Genomic DNA, 11697 nt, shown 5'->3' with positions numbered 1-11697 from the left:
CTCGAGACATGATTCATCCTAAGGAAAATTATTTCTCTAACTACAAGTTTGTGAAATAAAAATGTTAAAAAATACATGCTTCCAAAGTACAATGATTTGACAAGCAGAGGATAGGCATTCCCATTCCAAAAAGGGACAACAGGAAATAAGGAAGGAGTGACAGGTATCAACTAAGTCCAAAACTGAGGAAGGCAAACATGAAATACTTCTTTGATTCCATGTCTGATCTTCTGGATAAACTGAAGTAGTGATCAGGTTTTCTTTGCTCCCAGCGGCCACCACTACCAATTTACTTGGTGCAGCCCACCCAGAAATTCACATATTGGGGCTACATGTCTGAGGCTTTCCAAGGCTAGTGCTGAAGGCTGGTCGCTCAGTAGTCTAGTCTCTTGGAGTTGATCCCCTGCCCCCAGAGCTCCACAGGCATTATTCTAGTAAGGGATGTTGTACAACCCTATGACTTTACTGGACTTTGCCTCAGTATGAACTCTTTATTGCAGCTTCAGTTCTGTGGGATTTTTCTGCCTCAGCCCCGTGACTCTCTGACATATCCTTTCCAAATCTAGATGGAGTTACTGATGCCTATTAGCTCACAAATTCTGTGTAAATTAACACCACTTGGAGGGCACCAAGGCTTAGCTCCTATGCTTTTGGAATCAAGGCCTGAGTCAAACCTGGGCATGCTGGGTGGTTGAATGTACCTTCACTGTACCTGAATGTGGGGAACAGACACGAGACGGCACAGAGCAGTGAACCCTAATGGACACAAGTCCCTCTTTGAAACAATTCTGACCCCAATTTCCTGGTCTTCTGGAATTCTGATGGAAGTGGCAATATCCATAATCCCTGAAATGCTTCTGGGTTCATTCTTCTATTGCCCTAATGGATTAGCATCTGATTTCTTTCTGTCTATAGTTATTTTTCTCATCGGATCTTCATTTCGCCATACCCTTAGTGCTTCCTTCCAAAGACACTGTTTTAATCTTCACAAACAGGTCACTGTGAGAAATTCCAAAACTTTATATAATGAATCTTTTCTTGTTATATATTTATTCTTTAATCTGATTCTGTCTTTGTGCATTTTAGTATAAGCGGTCAAAAGAAATCATGGAACAGCATCCTTAAAACTTTGCTCAGAGATTTCATGTGCCAAATATCGAACCTCATCAGTTGCAAGTGTTTTATTCCAGAAAACACAAGGACTCAGACACAATTCATGAAAGTGCTTTGCCATTTTCTGACAAACATGGTATTCCCTCCAATTTTCAATATTTTTTCTCATTTACATCTAAGTCCTCATTTTATTTGCCTTTACCCCATATTTCGACCATCATTGTGTTAATGTCCACTTAAGGCATTTCCAAAATGATTCAAGTTTTTTCCACAGCTCTTCACTCTTTCTGAGCACTCATCAGAATAGACATTAATGCTCTCTTCACAGCAATACAGGCTTTCTCAACATGCATCTCTAAATGCATCCAACCTCTTCCCACTCTTCAGTTCCAAAGCTATTTCCAGATTTTTAGATATTTGTTATAGCTACATCCTATCAATTCATGTCTTAATCTGTTTCTGCTTTTGTAACAAAATACCTAAGACTGGATAATTTATAAAGATCTTTATTCATCAAATTTGTTTTCTCACAACTGTGGAGGCTATGAAATCCAAGTTCAAAGTACTTGTAAATTTGATGTTTGGTGCAGCTGTGCTGTATTTCAGGATGACACTTCTTGCTGCAGCCTCATATAAGGGAAGATATGGAAGGGCAAAAGGAGTCTGGATAGTTTCCTCAGACTTTTTATAAGAGTACCAACCCTATTCATAAGGTCAGAGCCCTCATGCATTAATCACCTTCTAAAGGACAGACTGCTTATTACCATTGTGTTTGGGTCTTATGTTCCAACATATGAATTTAGAGGGCAATAATTCAAGCCATTGATGCTCTAACATGAATGTATCTTGGCTGGGCAGAAATTTTTTCAATTATATTTTATAAACTTCTGAACATTTTAAAGTATAATATATGTTATACTTTAAAATATACACACATATTTATATATTTTTAAAGTATATTTAAAATATATATATATATACACATACATAAAACAATATACCAACCATAAATGCTCAGTATAATGAGTCATAATGTGAACATTACTTGAATACATGAACATGGTCAAGAAATAGAATTTTCACAGTACCTGCAAAAACTCTCATCATCTATTTATGCATTTGTATGATCATCTCAAAATGTAGAAGAAAATAATTTGACAAATTAAAACCCAACATAATTTAAAAAAAACTTGTACACTTGAGAGGCAAAGATTTCTCAAACTAATGAAATATGACTCTATGACTAACAGTATAATTAAGGAGGACTGAATATTATTTTTATGATAAGAAATAAGAGGAGTTTATACAATTTTAGTTAACATTGTAAATGTATTCTGCGCATTGCAATAAGATAAATTCTAATACAAACAATAACAATATAAAATAAAATTAAAAACTGAAAACCGTTTAAAAAGATAAAATCATAATAACTAGAAAACCTTACTTCATACATAGAATTCCTAAAATATCTACACAAATACTTCTAGAAGGGACAATTAAACAAGCACAGAGCATATCAAGTGTTTTAGTCGGCTTTTTCACCACTGTGACCAAAAGGACATTACAAAAGCAATTAGAGGAGGAAAAGTTTATTTGGGGCTCATAGTTACAGTCCATAGATAGCTGACTCCATTCATCAAGACCTGAGATGAGGCAGAAAATCATGGTGAAAGTGTGTGGCAGAGGAAATCAACTGGTGACATGGCACCAGGAAACAGAGAGAGAGAAAGAGAGAGCGGGCGTGCAAGAGAAAGAGAGAGAGAGACAGAGCGAGAGAGCACTCCATTCAAGAAGGACAAAATACATACTCCAAAAGCACAAGTCCAGGGACCCATCTCCTGCAGCCACATCGTACTTGCATACAGCTTCCATCCAGTTAATCCTTATCAGTGGATTAATGCATTTATTAGATTAAGACTTTCATAAAACAATCATCTCTGAATTTTCTTGCAATGTCTCACAAATTAGTTTTTGGGGGACACTTCATATCTGAACCATAGTGTCAGGTCAATTAATGAAAATCAATTATAACTTTCTATTCTACCAAGCAGTGATTGAAAGTAAAAATTTTACAAGTTACCATTTATGATATCAGAAATCATGAAACACACTGTGTGTTTAACACGAACACTGAAAATTACAAATATTTCTCAATAAATCAAAAACATCTAAATAAATATAAAAATGTTAAATTGAATCACCCAATATTTTTATTTCATTTATACGCAAATTGATATATATATTTTGTACACAATTTTAAGCAACGTTTCAACAGACTGTTTTTTGCATGAAGGTATGTTTTGATCATCAAATTTCTTTGGAAATACAATTGACCTATAAACTGACAAAAAAGAAATTCTCGAAAGTTAAAAATGGAAGACTTATACCAGGACTTAATATAAGTTGTAGCAATCAAGATAGTGTGATACGAGAGTAACAATAATCACATAACTCAATAGATGGATTTTAGATAAAAATTACCAGTAATTGTTGTAGTCAGAATAATGCCCAGTCCCCATTTCACAGATATTTATCTCCTTATCCCTGGATCTTGCAAATAAATTGGCTTACCTAAAAAAGAAGTTTTTCAAAAGTGGTTAAATTTTTAGAATTTTTATTAGAAGCCTTTCCTAAATTATCTGAGTGGGAATAATCCCATGCACCCTCAAAATTGTATAATTTTACCTGTCAGTTGTCAGAAAAATGTGATCATGGAAGAAGAAAACATATTCAAAGGATGAAGGAATTGATCTTCTATTACCAACTTAAAAAAATGGAGGAAAGGGACTGCCTCATCAACACACATGGGCAGCCACAAGAAGCTGTGAATGAACTTCAGTTTAAAGTAAATAATTAAATGTGGTCCTACAACTGTACAAAATGAGTTCTGCCCACTACCTAGAAAACAGATTCTCTCCTAGAGCTTCAGAAAGGGTGGGACCCAGTGAACTCCTTGATTTTTAACTCTGTGAAACACATGTAAGACTTCTGAACTACAGAAATGTGAGATAATAAATTCGTATTTAGACTGCTAAATGTGCCCAAAGGAAAAATCATTTTAAACAATTACTTCATTGAACAACATAATACCCAGACTCCCCTCTATAAATATATATATTTATATATAAATTTATGTATAAATACAATATAGATATATGATAGATTATGAGTCTAAAAGGTAAGGTCTGCAACATTTGGAAGAAAATTTAAAAGAAAATTAGAACATTTTTGGGATTCATGATTCTATGGAGATTTTTTACAATATTAAAAGCAAAAATAATTAAACCAAAAAGTTGATAAATTGGATTTCATAAAAATTAAAAATTTTACCATTTTATCCTCAAATTTCAATGGCTATAAGAAAAGGGATTCTGGTTCTAGAAATCTACTCCTTCCCCAACAAGGTATTTTTAATTTCTTTTCCGTATGTGCAGAGTGAATAAAAGAACAAAAGTTAGGCAGTTAAAGGAACTTCTAAATAAAAACAGAAAAATAAAAGAAATGAAGACACAAACAATAAAGAATGAATATTTATATATCTTTTTTGCAACTGTGCGTATGTGTGTATATGCAGTAGTTGAAGGGAGCCGAGGAACAGAAAATGAGATTAACAAAATGAAATTGAGAGAGAGTTTATTGAAAAACACAGATTAAAGGACTCCTAACATTTATGCTGAGGTTAGTGAGGTCAGAGTGCAGGATTTCATATGTCACTAGTAATTTTAAAAAAATTATAATTTACTAAATGAATACAGGAAAGTATACATTCTTTTAGAGTTTGCTTTTAACTATTTTTAGTGACTAGTGATTCAAAACCACACAGGAAAAAATTCTGATTCAAATTGTGACACTAAATTTTTTTTTAAATATCTAAAAATTGCATGAAAAACACAATATGAACCAATATAGGAGTGGGTTAAAAAAAGAATGAGGTTAATAAAGTAAAAGCTTTGTATTACAGAGAGGTAAAAGGAAAGATTCATTGGATTCAGGTACATTTGAAAAGGACTCTTATAAAAATGTCATTTTGGAGCACTCTTTAATATGAGTTGGATGAGCGTATGTGCACCTGTTCCTAAAATGCTTTAACATTTTTGAGAGGAAGAGTAGTGAATTAATACCAATTTAATGGAAAAGAGAATGTAGATATGATAAAATATAAATGAAGAGCATGACATAGTAGTGAGTCTATTTGAAAACAGACAATTAGAACAATACTAAAAACTTTTGTTTGGTAGCAAAAGATAAAAATTCTGCCTGAGTGAACAGGTCTCAATTTATCTTGTTATTGCAATGTCATCTATGTTTTGGTTTCTTTCTTTTTGTCTTGCCAGCAGCCTTCGTTATATCAACTCACAGTAAAAACACCTCAGTGTTTTCCTCACCAGGCCCCAATAGTTTTGTTGTTGAATACAAATGTGGTCACTTTATAGGAGACTCATTGCTGGGAAGATAGATTTCTTCTCCTTCTATGTAGCAGTAATGAAATTCTCCTTCACAGTATTGCATTACCTAAAACTAGACTGGTATTTTTGAAAATCAAACCAAGCCCTCCTCATAAGACACAAAGTCTGGTAACTGACTTTCTATATAGTTTCAAAGTACCTGAATACCTTGTTCTTGGTAACACTGATAAATGAAAGTATTTCCTAGGTTTCAGTAAAGGTGCTGAGAATTGTGTGAAAGTCAATGAATGCACTCACAGTGAACTTGGGACAGATTCAGTCCAGAACTCTTGGATAGTATATGTGATAGCAAAAATTTTCTTGTTTTATTCGTTCTGTCCTATTTTTTTCTCTCTTTTTGGTACTGGAGATTGTTGAACCCAGAGGTGTCACTGAGATACATCCCTAGCCCTTTATTTTATTTATTTTAAGACAGGGTCTCACTAAGTTGCTTAGAGCCTAAGTTGGCTGGCCTTGAACTTGCAATCCTCTTGCTTCATCCTCCCCAGCTGCTGGTATTATAGGCATATGCCACCAACTCCTCCTGGAGATAGGGGACCTTTTTCTGCTCTGAAGATCTTTCTTGAGTTACTAAACAACATTAAATGATTTACACTCTGGAAACAATTATGATGTATAGTAAGATCCCTAAATTCACTGAATTTTAAAAGACTTTAAGACTTTAAATAAGACTTATTTAAACATAAGTCATTGAGAATTTAAGGTCAAGTCTCATCAGTTTAGAATACTTCCTGCTTACTTCTAAACATCAAAATATTCTTGTTTATGATTGCCCACCGCCCGTGGGGACAGTCACAACGCATACGCTGTTCTCGATCACAGGAACCAAAAAGGCTTTATTCCACAAGTCTCAGACTTATATTGAGAACATCAGCCTATCAGAGAGTAGACTACCAGGAAAGTCAGCCTATCAAGGAACAGTCTCCAGGCAGATACCAGGATCGCCTCATGTACAACAGCCAACCAGAGTTACTTCCTAAAACTTGTATATGAGTGCAGCTATGTCTGGCAAGCTGCCAGGCGCCATCTTAGAGATCAGGCCAGGGTGTGGCTCTGGGGCCCTCAGAGCCCGCCCCTGACACTTGTTCGTTGCCCTATTGACTCTGCATTCTACTCTTTACTAGAGCCCAGTTGCAATAAAAATAAATCAGTAACAATGTCCTTCTCCTCTAAGGTAATGCATACCTTAGAGGGGTAATGCATTAAAAGTCCATTTTCTTAGAAACACCCATAAAAAGTGACTATAATTGACAGAATTTAGTCCTGTGAAATACTGTGAGACAAATTACTTAAGCTAGTTAGTTGATTCTTGTAAATTTTCTGAAAATACAGTGCCCAGACAGTCAACATTCTGCCACATATAGGCTCTAAACATTATCCATGTGGAACAAATTAAATAGTTTCTGTCAGTGGCATTCAGAAGAAACTCTTGTATTAAAAAATAGTTAAAATGAAATAGAAATAACTCTCAATACTACCTTTCAGTTAAAATTGCCAGTCAGGTTCTAGTTATAAGACTGTGCATCTTTTCAAGTGAAAGCATTTTTCAAAGTGAAAGTTATTATGAATAAAAGTATTGATGGGATGAAGATTTATGTAATAGAATGTTTTGAATAAGGAGTTAAGCTTGTAAAGTTTACTAAGTAAAACTAAGTACATCTACAGAGCTTAATGTCACGGTTTGGGTATGAGGTGCCTTCCCAAAACTCCAGAGGTGAAATGGTTAGATGACGGGAGTCATAAACAAATCAGTGGATTAATCAATTTGCTGCATTAATAATTTGAAAAGACTGAGTGATGACTGTATGCAGGTGGGGCATGGCTAAATGAAGTATCACTGTGGGTGTGTCTTTGGAGTATATATTTGGTCCCTGTTGCCTCTCTCTCTCTCTCTCTCTCTCTCTCTCTCTCTCTCTCCCCCCCTCCCTCTGTCTCCCTCTCTCCCTCCCTCCCTCTCTCTTTGTCATGGCTGCCATGAGCTGAGTAGCTTTCCTCTACCACACCCTTCTACCATGATGTTCCATCATCTCAGGCCCAGAGAGAATTAGTCCAGCCATGAACTGAAACGGCTGAAACTCTCAGTCAAAGTAAGCTTTTCATCCTCTAAGTTCTTGTTGGGTATTTTAGTCACAGCAATAAAAAGTTCACTAACATAGTAAACAAGGTGTAACAGTTCTACTTTTATTGTTTTTATCTGCTTTTGCTCATAATAATGCTTATTTCTGATACACAAAACATAAAATTTGTACATATTAATGGGATATAATGTTATGTTTAATGTGTTCAAATGAGGTTAAACACTTATCTCCTCAATCTTATAATTTTTTGGTAGAAATTTTCAAACTCCTTTTTCCAGTATTTGAAATGTACAATGTGTTATTGTTTTCTATATGTACTATTCCATGCAATATTTCAGAATACTTCAGAGTTTCTTACTGTAACTTAGTACACCTTGATCAACATTTCCTCACTCTCCCTTGTCCCTACAGTTCCTGGCCTCTTGTAGTTGCTATTCTACCCTTAACTTCAATGAGGTGTATTTTTAGATTCCATATATCAGTGAGATCATAGGGTACTTGTATTTCTGCGTCTGACTTATTTCACTTAACATAATGTTCTCCAGTTCCACTCATATTGTTGCAAATAAACAGATTTTTACTATTTTTATGGCTGAATAGTATTCTGTTGTATAAATGCAGAACGTTTTCTTTTTGGATGCATCAGTTGATGGACATTTTGGTGTTTCCCTTTCTTGCCTATTGAGAATAGTGCTACAATGAACACGGGAGTATGAATTTCTTTTTTTCAGACTCAAAGTTTTATACCCAGCGGTGGGATTGCTAGACAACATGCTTGTTTTACTTTTAATTTTTTTTTTTTACAAACTTCCATACTCTTTTCCACAATAGCTTCAAAATTTTACATTTCTACCAACAAGTTACAAGGGTTCCCTTTTCTCCATGAGCTTGTCAGCACAGGTTCTCTTGTCTTCTTGATATTAACTATACTTACAGGGATAAAGTGATATCTCCTTGTGGTTTCAATTTGTATTTACATGATGAATAGTGAAGTTGATGTACCTATAGAACATTTGAATGTACTCTTTTGAAAAAATATTTATTTTCATCTATTGCATATTATTATGATTTGAATATGAAGTATTCCATGAAAAGATGATATCCAATATAGCAAAGTTCTCAGATGAAATAATTAGATTATGAGAACTGTAACATCATCAGATAATTAATCCATTTGAATGGAGTACTAAGTGGTAACTCTAGGTAGGTGAGACATGGCTGGAGGAGGTAGGTCACTATGAGCATACTTAGAAATAATATTTTGTACCTGGCTCCTTATGCTATTTTCACAGTTGCAATGAGCTGAGTAGCTTTCCTCCTCTGTGACCTTCCACCAAGATACTCTGCCTTACCTCAGGTTTTGAGAAATGGAGTCAGCCAACCATGGACTGAAATCTTGAATCAAGAATAAGCATTTTCACCTCTACATTGTTTTTGTCAGGTATTTTGGTCACAGCAACAAAAAAGTAACTAACACACCCATTTTTTAATTAGGATAATTTTTCTTCTGCTAATTAACACATTTTAATTAGTTTTTGGAGCTTCTTATATATTCGGGACATTAGAATATGTCAAATGTAAATACAGCAAGTATTTTGTCTCATTCAGTAGGCTTCTCTTTATTTTGTTGAGGATTTCCTTTAATTATTAGTTCGATATAATCCCTTTTGTCTATTTTTGCTTTCAATTTTATCCTTTTGGTGTATCTTGTCCAAAAAAATCTTTCTCATTCCAAAGTCCTGAAGCATTTTGCATATATCAGGCCTAATATTGAAGTCTTTAATCCATTTTGAGTTGATCTTTGTGACTGGTGAGAGGAAAGAGTCTAGATTATTTTTTCTGCTTGTGGATATCCAATTTCCTCAACAACATTTATTGAAAAAACTATCCTTTCTCATGTGTGTGTTCTTAGCACCTTTGCAAAATACAATGCCCTGTGTATGCCTGAGTTTACTTCTAGCCTGTTCTTTGTGTGTTTCTTTCTAATATCATGCTATTTTGATTACTACAGTTTTGTTGTATATTTTGAAGTTAGGTAACATAATCCCTCCTACTCTTTTAAATTTTCTTCAAGGTGATTTTGAGTACTTAGTGGCTTCTCTAGTTCTATATAAATTGTATAAATGTATCTTCTTGCTAAATGAAGCATACCAAGAGGTTGGTACCAGAAGGAGAGAGAGTAGTCAGCAGGGAAGATCAGCATTCCACCTGCCCTCCACCCTGGTTCCTGGAAAGAGCTGGTAGCACTGCAGGACAAGGCAGGAGTCACCCCCCCTGTACCCGCAACCTGTGGGCCCTGCCTGTCATTCTTCACCTTCAGTGACCATAGGAGAGTGGGAGAGAAAGGAGATGATGGAACCAGACAGGACTCAGATAAAACTTGACCCTAGGTACCAGAAGATCTTTTGGGGGTGCTGAGGACCAACCATGGCATCTCTTCAGATTGTTTCTCCCACCCCCCCACTGCAGCTAAGCTTCTGAGAGGTTTTCCTTAATGGACTGATCTAAAAATTTATATGGAAGAGTCAAGAAAACCAAGACAATTTGCCTTGGGTCCTATGGAAATTACCCACATGGTCATCATGACCTTCCTTGCACTAGGCTTAAATGCCCTCTTCCTGGAGGATGCTGTCTATCTGTACAAGAACACCCATTGCCCCATCAAGAGAAGGACTCTACTCTGGAACATTTCTGTACCCACGGTAGATTCTGTGATCTGCCGCTTTGGTCTCTGGATCTCTTGTTCCTTCATGCTTGAAGAAATGGCCATAATCCCGTTTTATGCCATGTGCTTTTACCTGCTCATGCAGGTCATGTAGAAGGCTTTGGTGGTAAAGAGTCAGTAATGAGGACTCTGAAGGACATTCTGGTGAGGATCCACACAGACCCCTGCTGCTGTTGCTGCCCTTGCTGTCCTCCACTCATGCTCACCAGAAAGAAGCTTCAACTTCTTCCAATATGCCTTCTTCAAGATAACACTGAGCCTGGTGGGCCTGTTTCTTATCTGTGATGGCATCTATGACCCTGCAGATATTTCTGAGAAGAACATAGCTTTATGGTTCAACACTTTATTTGGTGTGTCCACCCTGATGGCTCTCTGGGCCCTGGGCATCCTTTTCTGTCAAACCAGGCTGCACCTGGGTAGGCAGAACATGGGAGTCAAATTTACTCTCTTCCAGGGGCTTTTTATTATGATTACCCTGCAGCCTGCCATTTTCTTCATATTGGCCAATGGTGGACAGATTGCTAGTTCACCTCCATTGTCCTCTAAAACCAGGTCTTAAGTGATAAATTGCCATCTCCTTATACTGGAGACATTCCTGATGACTGTGTTGATGCAAATGTACTACTGAAGATCACAAGGCCAGGTATGAAACTTCCTTGTCTCCAGACCAAGACTTGAACCTCAAAGCCTGAGGAGAGTGCCTTGGACAATGATGGGAGAGATGCTGTATGTATGTATTAGGAGAACATGAGATTTTTTCACTGTCCTTCACTTTCACCAAATTGGAAAGGTTTTCATTGTCAGCACATTGACAGATTACATTTTACTGTAGAGATGAAGGCAGATTATGCAGTAGAATGAAACTGTTTTGGATATTGCCTGGGGAAGGTATTTTAAGTTTTGTAATAAACAAGATAGAATCTAACTCTGTAACTAGGCACATTGCTCTGTGGATGCTACTAATTACTAGCCCTAGAAATCTGTATGCTGAAATTTTACTCTGAGTTTTCCCAAAGCAGAAGAAAGAGGAAAGAATATACAGTAGGTGTTTGATATAATAACAGCAGAAGACCTTGGCTGGACAATATAGCCCAACATCTCAAAGGAGCCAGGCTTCTGGTGAATGGATGGAAAGTTTTCTTTCCTTATACTTGTGTCACTAGGGCACTGATGATAACAGGCATGGGATATCTTGAGCTTCCCTTTATGAGAAATAGCTCTTTCAGTCTTTTATGCCAAGCAGCAAAACAAATCACCTGATAATATTGAAACTTGATTTTTTCATGAAACTTGATTTTTGAAGAGAGAGATTAGG

The 11697-nt window shown here is 36.1% G+C and overlaps 1 pseudogene; it reads left to right on the top strand.

Annotated features, from left to right (window-relative positions):
* The first annotated feature begins 10009 nt into the window (after positions 1–10009).
* LOC124992370 (organic solute transporter subunit alpha-like) lies at positions 10010–11074 on the top strand (annotated as a pseudogene).
* Positions 11075–11697: the final 623 nt, after the last annotated feature.

Source organism: Sciurus carolinensis, chromosome 9 (genome assembly GCF_902686445.1).
Source record: "Sciurus carolinensis chromosome 9, mSciCar1.2, whole genome shotgun sequence".
NCBI lineage: Eukaryota > Metazoa > Chordata > Mammalia > Rodentia > Sciuridae > Sciurus > Sciurus carolinensis.
This window is presented reverse-complemented; position numbering and strand designations above follow the sequence as displayed.